A 6884-nucleotide genomic window follows, 5' to 3' on the forward strand; every position below is an offset into this window, starting at 1 on the left:
AATGTAAGTAGAACGAGATGAGATGCGGTATGGGCTGAAATCTAAATTCAAAGCTATATCATGTGTAAGTGACAAGTGGAGTGACAAGTAGCACAACACCAGAGGAGGTTGGATGTGGCCTTTGCAAAGAGTAACCCTTAACTAGTGATTTTGAACAATCATGAGCATGTGTACCACCTGCTGGCTGGTGCACCGTAAACGGAAGACATCCCGGTGAACGACTCCAGGCAAGGACTCAGTGGATACCTCCTCCAGCTGCCGGCCGGTGGATGAAAGTCAAGTCAAGAAATACTATGTCTTCTTGATCCATTCCTGTCTGTTATAGGGTTGACGCGAATAGATAGTGATAGTATAATTTCCTTATGTACTTTTTCGTCATGTGTTCTTGATCTGTCTAATTAGGCAACCAGGGGGCACATCCCATGTGTATTCCAGTGATGTGTTCTTGAGCTATATTTTACTCCCTCTGTTCCTAAATATAAGTCTTTTTAGAGACTCCACACGAGTCTCTAAAAAGACTTATATTTAGGAATGGAGGAAGTAATAATTAGATAAGTAGTAAGGCCTAGGCAGCACACATGATCTGTATACTTGCATACCTAATCAAACCAAAGATGGCAATTAGTGCCCTAGGGTTGTATAATTAGTGGTCTAATAAAGTACTGGCTCTGGGTTTGTGTAGCGAGTGCCCTGGGGTTGTATAATTAGTGCCCTGGCGCGCTCTAAATTTGTTTCATTCATTCCGAAAAAGAAAAAAGGAGAAGCTCTTTGGCCCAAAGCGTCCACCTGATCTTTCTGGCCTCCTCATCGTTCGCCGTGCACCCCCGCCGCCATGTGGATAGGCGGCGCCACTGCTGCCTCTGCCTCCAATGTGCTGCGGCACTACAGGCGGTGCTACTGGGAGCTCTCCAAAGCCCGCCTCAGGTGCACTGCCGCCTCCACCTCCGACATGCTGCGGCACTATGGGCGATGCTACTGGGAGCTCTCCAAAGCCCGCCTCAGGTGCGCAATTTGCTCCCGTTTCCCTTCACATTTGAAGTTTTTCATAATGAAGTAGATATACGCTCTTCAGTTCTTGTGGCTAGATTCAGAAGAAATGAATAGCCCTTAACAGCTGAGCACGAACTCATTAATACCCCTTAACGGTGTAGGGTCTAGTATGGTGGATTGCGAACCTTGGGCTTCGTAGTACTGACTCTGTGAGATTAACCTCTGATGCTGTTCGGTGAACATACGATGCTATGTGACAAACTAGCTGATGTAGCCCTTCTGTTTATGATGTAGAAATGGAATTGTAAGTGTACTGGAGACTGGGTTCGTTTGACACATGACCTCTCCTCTTCTTGTTCTTGTTTTTTGCTTCACCATCCAGTTTGTTGTGCTTTTGGACCCATGTCATGCAATGTTAGGGCTTGGCCAAAACTTTTGTGCGCAGTGGAGATCCTAGATAGCAGATAGTGGCCGCTGCCAAATCATTACTGCCTTGGTCGGTCCACCTTGACAATGTATGCATAGTGGTCAATTAGTGGTTTAGTGTGCCCTGAAAAGCTAAGATGGTAAAAATGAACTAGCTTTTAATGTTTTTGTCATACGGTGTTCAGTATCATTAGTTTTTGCCATTCATCAGATTTCATAAATTGTAATGGCACTCGACTTCTTGCAATCTGTCCGCATATGGTAATATATATGAGTTTGCCATGGTCTGTGTCTTGCATTTTGGAACTCCTTGTAACTGACGAATTATTTGTTCTCTTGTTGCATTTATTTTATTTTATTATACGTTCCCTTTTTATGGTATCTAGTGCACTTGTTGTGGCAACATCGGGGGCTGGATATGTGCTCGGGAGTGGCAGCATCGTAGACATTGCTGGACTTTGCTACACATGCACTGGTACCATGATGGTTGCAGCATCTGCCAACACTCTCAACCAGGTATGTGCTTGTTTTTTGGGGTAGCCTTTTCCATTAATTCTTTGTGTTCACATTCTTGAATTCCTTTTGTGTTCATTGTCACGCAACCTCATACTTTAATATCACTTTTTGACAAGTTATTCTGATTTTCCTACATATTCACATTGTATTGGGACTTATAGATATCATTATACACCTGATTATCACGCTTAGAGACAATGAACTTGGTGCATCGACGTCCTTCTCAGGTGTTCGAGATAAAGAATGATGCTAAAATGAAAAGGACAATGCGACGGCCCCTACCATCAGGGCGTATTAGTCCTGTGCATGCTGCCATGTGGGCTACAAGTGTTGGAGCTGCAGGAACAGCATTATTGGCTTGCAAGGTTCGGCTCTTTGCTGTTTGCCTGTACTTGCTCTACACTTTGTTTGAATTGTGTACGGTCGCTGTAGTTGGTATAGTGCTGTTATTGGAACTGAACATTGCGAAACTTTGGCAATGTCTTGCAGGCTAATTACTTAGCTGCTGGGCTTGCAGCATCCAATCTCATTCTGTATGCATTTGTGTACACTCCACTGAAGCAAATACACCATGTTAATACATGGGTGGGAGCAGTTGTTGGGGCCATTCCGCCACTTCTAGGGTATGTTACTGCTGAAGACACACATATGGACTTTCTAGGTTGAAGGGCGTATTTTATATGTTGAATAATGGAGCGTGTGTATGCTCTTCATCCCCTGGTTTAAGTTCTTATTGTGCTCCCTGATTTAGTCATTTAATGGCCTGGCCACTGGAACAACCTGGTTTAGTACTGCCATGAAGATCACTGCATGGCACGGCGTATGGGATTGGGTAATAGAACATGGCTTAGGGAGGACGAACGAGGGAGATGACAGATTGATAAACTATTCTCTTATCGAGTGATTAAATGTGATACATGCTAGTCCTTTAAGTAGGACGGCTAACTTGATCTGCAAGTCGTATTTCAGTTTAAACCGAAGTTTTAAAAGACGGTAGGCGCTAATTGCGAGTTTTGCCACCGCCTTGCGCTTTTCTGACCAAAGCACATGCTTAAGCACAATTATGCGCACATTAAGCACTAGGCGTTTTGCTATTGCCTAGAGCCTAGGCGTGCCTTTTGTTTACTATGGTTTAAACTCAAGACCAAACCATAGCTACCTTCCTAGTTCACCTGGGCTCTTCTTAGTTTAACTACACTCTTTGTAATGGACTCAACTGTATCCAACAAGGATAATTACTACTCCCTCCGTCTCACAATTTAAGAGCGTTTTGCAAGCTAAGAATTTTACGTAAACACGGATATGCATGTCTATGTGTGTGTGCGTGCACACACACATAGTGACGACTCTCGCGACTACTCATGCACATCATCGATGTCTCGTTCTCCCTGCACACTCACAAACTTAGTACTGCCTCATTTTGTTCCTAGGGAGGGAGTACTTGAATTACTCCTTTTCTTACCTTTCCTATCTCTAGCATAATCTATCCAATGCCTTCACGGATGAGCCTATATCCTGCTGCCTTGTGCACCCACGGCCATAACAGATCTGTTAGAATAAAAGCAACATATATATCGTAGAGACATCTGGACCTACCAGCTTAAACAAACAAATTGAAGTTATGAACTACTCTCAAATCCATGGCTGCTAACTTAAAGCACCAAATTGATGATACCGCTGCCTTGGAGGCTGTTTCAGGTGATATAAATGACATGTTAAGCAAGCAAATAAAAAAGGGGGTTGCTTATAGGCATCATGGGCATATATTCTGTACAGTATTGCACTCCTGTTTATTTATTGAATGAATATGAATGGAGCTGTGCAATATGTTTACATGGCATTTGGCCGGCCTTATTTATCTTGATACAGGTGGGCAGCAGCAGCATCTGAAGTGTCACTCAACTCTATGATTCTGCCTGCTGCTTTGTACTTTTGGCAGTTACCACATTTCATGGCCCTTGCGTACTTATGCCGTGACGACTACGTTGCTGGAGGGTAACTCAATTATTAATTCCAACTGGTTATTACTAGATCTATCTAGTGTAGAAGTTACATCAAAATGTTACAGGCCTTTACATTGATTGACTTGCTGATTCAGGTACCGAATGCTCTCTTTTGCTGATCCTAGTGGTACAAGAACTGCATGGGTATCACTCAGGAATTGTCTCTACATGCTGCCATTGGGGTTACTTGCATACAACTGTAAGTAGTAATCATGCATATTGGTTCTCTAATTTCCATTACTTGTAATAAAATTGGTCAAACTTGGGATATGTAATCATGCATATTGGGTATAACTGTAAGTACCAATGATCATATAGGTTCTCTAATAATTTCCATTTGCTTCTACTTGTAACAAATAAACTTGGTCAAACTTGAGATGTTACTCATGGAACTAACAAATGGTTAATCTGTAGGGGGTCTAACATCTGGATGGTTCAGTTTTGAAGCATCACTTCTAACGACGGGCCTTACCATTGGAGCCTTATCATTTGTACTGGATCCTACTCACAAGAGTGCAAGAAGAATGTTCCATGGCAGCCTTTTGTATCTTCCTGCTTTAATGGCAGGACTTATATTGCATCGGCTGCCTAACCAATGAGAATAGCGAGATCGCTGGAGTTCTTTGTGTTGCTGAGCTGCGGGACGACGAAGAAAGAGCTAGACAGAAAAGGGAACATCATCGTGCTCAGTCACGCCCTGCAGTTGACTATGTTTCTGTAGCCCCATTCCCCTTCTTACCTGTACCTGTGTACATATCTGGCCAAGCTCATGAGTAATCAATGCCTTCCTAGCATTCCTTCCTTTTTTTTCTGTTGTAAGGAAATTCTTTTTCGCTCTTCCACAAGAATTTTTCCTGCTCATGGGAGATCCACTTTGTATTGCTAAAAAAAAATCTGAGAATGATGAGCGTAATTTTTATTTGGAAAAAATATAAAGTTGAGCTGTCAGGGGGATTTCGTGGCAATGCTCATGATTTGGGAATTTCGTGAATGCAATGAGCATGTTGATAATCTAGGCATGAGTTGCACATGTAGGAGCTTTTACCCATGTTCATGCCACCTGTTCTAGTCGTAGCATCGTACTTCTGCAGGATGTTTTCTCTTGTATGGACAATGTGGTTACAGCGTGCATCTTGCGAGCTTGTAAGTTTTGTCTAGAGGCTATCTTGGCTTCGGCTTATGTAGGAGTGACAAGTCAAGGGAATACGGCAGCCGCATGGCCATGTAGTAACAACGTCGTAGTAATGATGGACGTTACTGCTGACTTGATCGTGTGGTGATGTAACCAGACTTGAAGGCGCTGTTAGTAACCCCAGGCCAAGATGGCTATTGCAGCATTTTGAGTGCAATCCTCTTTGAAGACGAAGGCAATGATTTTTCCAACTTGTATTTCCGACCAAGGACGAGGGAGATTTTTTGTCTACCAATGAGAGAATGAAACCTATGGTGTGTGCACATACATGTGTTCCGAGATGATCTGGAGTCCAATCATACGTTGACCATAGACAAGCTCCCTCGTCTGTGTTCCCAAATGCTATGGATTGTTTACATTTAGAAGAATAGCATGCTGGAGTGAAGAAGAAGAATGCCGTAGAAACTCCAAGAAGCTAGCAAACGGTTTTTAGGACTCTAGTAGTTAATGCAGGAGAATGTGAAGAGACATAAAAGGGGCCTGTAGAAGATCTGCCATTTCAAGTTACTCTTCCTTTCCCTATGCCTCCCATGTCTAGTGGCTTGAAATGTTTCCCCTTGTGGAGAAACAAAATCTCATTCTCAAGGCCCCCGATCCCTGATTCACTCCTTCAGGTTGCACTCCTCCAAGAGCAGACCCAAGATTGTTGAGCAGGGTGTGCAATGCCTTGTGGCCAACTCAATGGGAATGTTCTATCACCATCCATCCTTGTTTTCTTTCTCCCCTCCCACTTATATCGTGATTCAAGAAGGGGATTAGATGAGGCAAGTAGTAGATAGGCTTGAGTCACATGAGGGAAGTAGATATGGATCCGAAGGTGAGCGGGGATAAATTTAGTGGTAAAGGAGGAGAGTATATATCACAAGAAAATGTGGAAAGTATATATCACGAGAAGATGTCTCAAGTTGAACTACCATGTGAAGCAATTTGAAGAAGAAAGGAGAGAAGGATAGGTAGAATGCAACGCTTTAGAAGGTGTGAAGAACCTATAAATAGGCAGGAATAGATCATAAGGATTAAGGGGTCATGGGGAGTGGATGGAGTTAAAATGTTGAAGCAGCATATTTCACCTGAATCGCCCCCCGGGTCGCTCCCGCTCGAGCGACTCCGAAGGCCCCCCGCAACCCTAGTCAACCGCTCCCCATCTCGATTCCCCTGGCCGCCGCCGGCGCCGGCTGCGGTGGCGGTGCCCGTCCCGCCGAACGGCGGAGGGCAGAGGAGGCGCACATCTGCTATGTCTCGGGGCGGAGGAACATGGCGTAGGGTGTGCACGCGGGAAGATCAACGGGCGAGAAGACGAGGCGACGACGCTGGCCTTTGTCGGAGCGACTAGGTGGCTCTCCGGCGTGCTGATCCGTGGCGTGCGGGCGTCGGCAACGCGGACCCTTCCTAGGTTCGATCTGGGCCCGCGGGTCGCGGTCCGGATGTTGTTGTTTGCGTCAAGCGCGGGGCAGCGGCGCTGGGAGGCGGAGGCGGAGGCGGAGGCGCGGGACATTCACAAAGAACATTCACAAATGCGTCGTGTGTGCTGTGTTGTGTCACTGCTAAGTGCGTACGCGGAGGAAGTGAGCAGGCGACACACAATCAATCATGGTTTTCTTGTGTTTGTTGTGAGAGATTACTCAAATATATTGTTTTGACTATTTGTTACATCAACCATCAATATTAAAGTTTTGTGTAATTTACTCATAGTGTAATTGAACACGATGACATAAAGTGACATCTTTATTCAAGAGAGAGAGGAGGTTAGAGATGAA

The 6884-nt window shown here is 44.5% G+C and overlaps 1 pseudogene; it reads left to right on the forward strand.

Moving 5' to 3' along the window:
- Positions 1-245: 245 nt before the first annotated feature.
- On the forward strand, positions 246-6575 carry LOC125544244 (annotated as a pseudogene).
- The last annotated feature ends 309 nt before the right edge of the window (positions 6576-6884 follow it).

The sequence above is a fragment of the Triticum urartu genome, chromosome 1, assembly GCF_003073215.2.
Source record: "Triticum urartu cultivar G1812 chromosome 1, Tu2.1, whole genome shotgun sequence".
Classification (NCBI taxonomy): Eukaryota; Viridiplantae; Streptophyta; class Magnoliopsida; order Poales; family Poaceae; genus Triticum; species Triticum urartu.